At 34.3% G+C, this 551-nt stretch overlaps 1 non-coding gene across 1 annotated transcript; it reads right to left on the bottom strand.

Moving 5' to 3' along the window:
* Positions 1–320: 320 nt before the first annotated feature.
* Trnav-aac lies at positions 321–393 on the bottom strand. The gene has a single exon. It is a non-coding gene; the product is annotated as a tRNA-Val (tRNA).
* Positions 394–551: the final 158 nt, after the last annotated feature.

Genomic DNA, 551 nt, shown 5'->3' with positions numbered 1-551 from the left:
CAGTTTACAACTCCAAGCACACATAATTTCAGTCTCGTAGAAAATACAAATTATTATTTTTTTCTTAATATTTTTAATTTTCTCTGAATTTTGACACATACAAATAGAGGCTACACTTGTACATACATCGAGCTATCTGCTGTGTTAACCGGATGGAATCGAACCCTCATTTTAACGTTATAAGTCCATGACCTTCTACACTTGAAAAAACAAAACAAAAAGCGAAAAGCGTAAGTCGCAACTGAACACGAAATAAGAGATGATAAAAAACATATCTGAGATAATTGAACGCGCTAATCTTTAAAAAATAGAAAACCTATTGTGCCTGCCAGGGATTGAACCTGGGACCTTCCGCGTGTTAGGCGGATGTGATAACCACTACACCACAAGCACTTATGTTAGATTTTTGTCTAATATGGTATCTAACTATTAATAGAATTGGACTTTCGCTAATTATGACGTAGTTTTGGGAAGGTTCTTATTAGAATTAATGTAGTTGCCAGAAATATTCACTATATTTAAAGGGCGTATCTATGGAAAATAGCGCCTAT

This window comes from Limulus polyphemus, unplaced genomic scaffold (assembly GCF_000517525.1).
Source record: "Limulus polyphemus unplaced genomic scaffold, Limulus_polyphemus-2.1.2 Scaffold124025, whole genome shotgun sequence".
Classification (NCBI taxonomy): Eukaryota; Metazoa; Arthropoda; class Merostomata; order Xiphosura; family Limulidae; genus Limulus; species Limulus polyphemus.
This window is presented reverse-complemented; position numbering and strand designations above follow the sequence as displayed.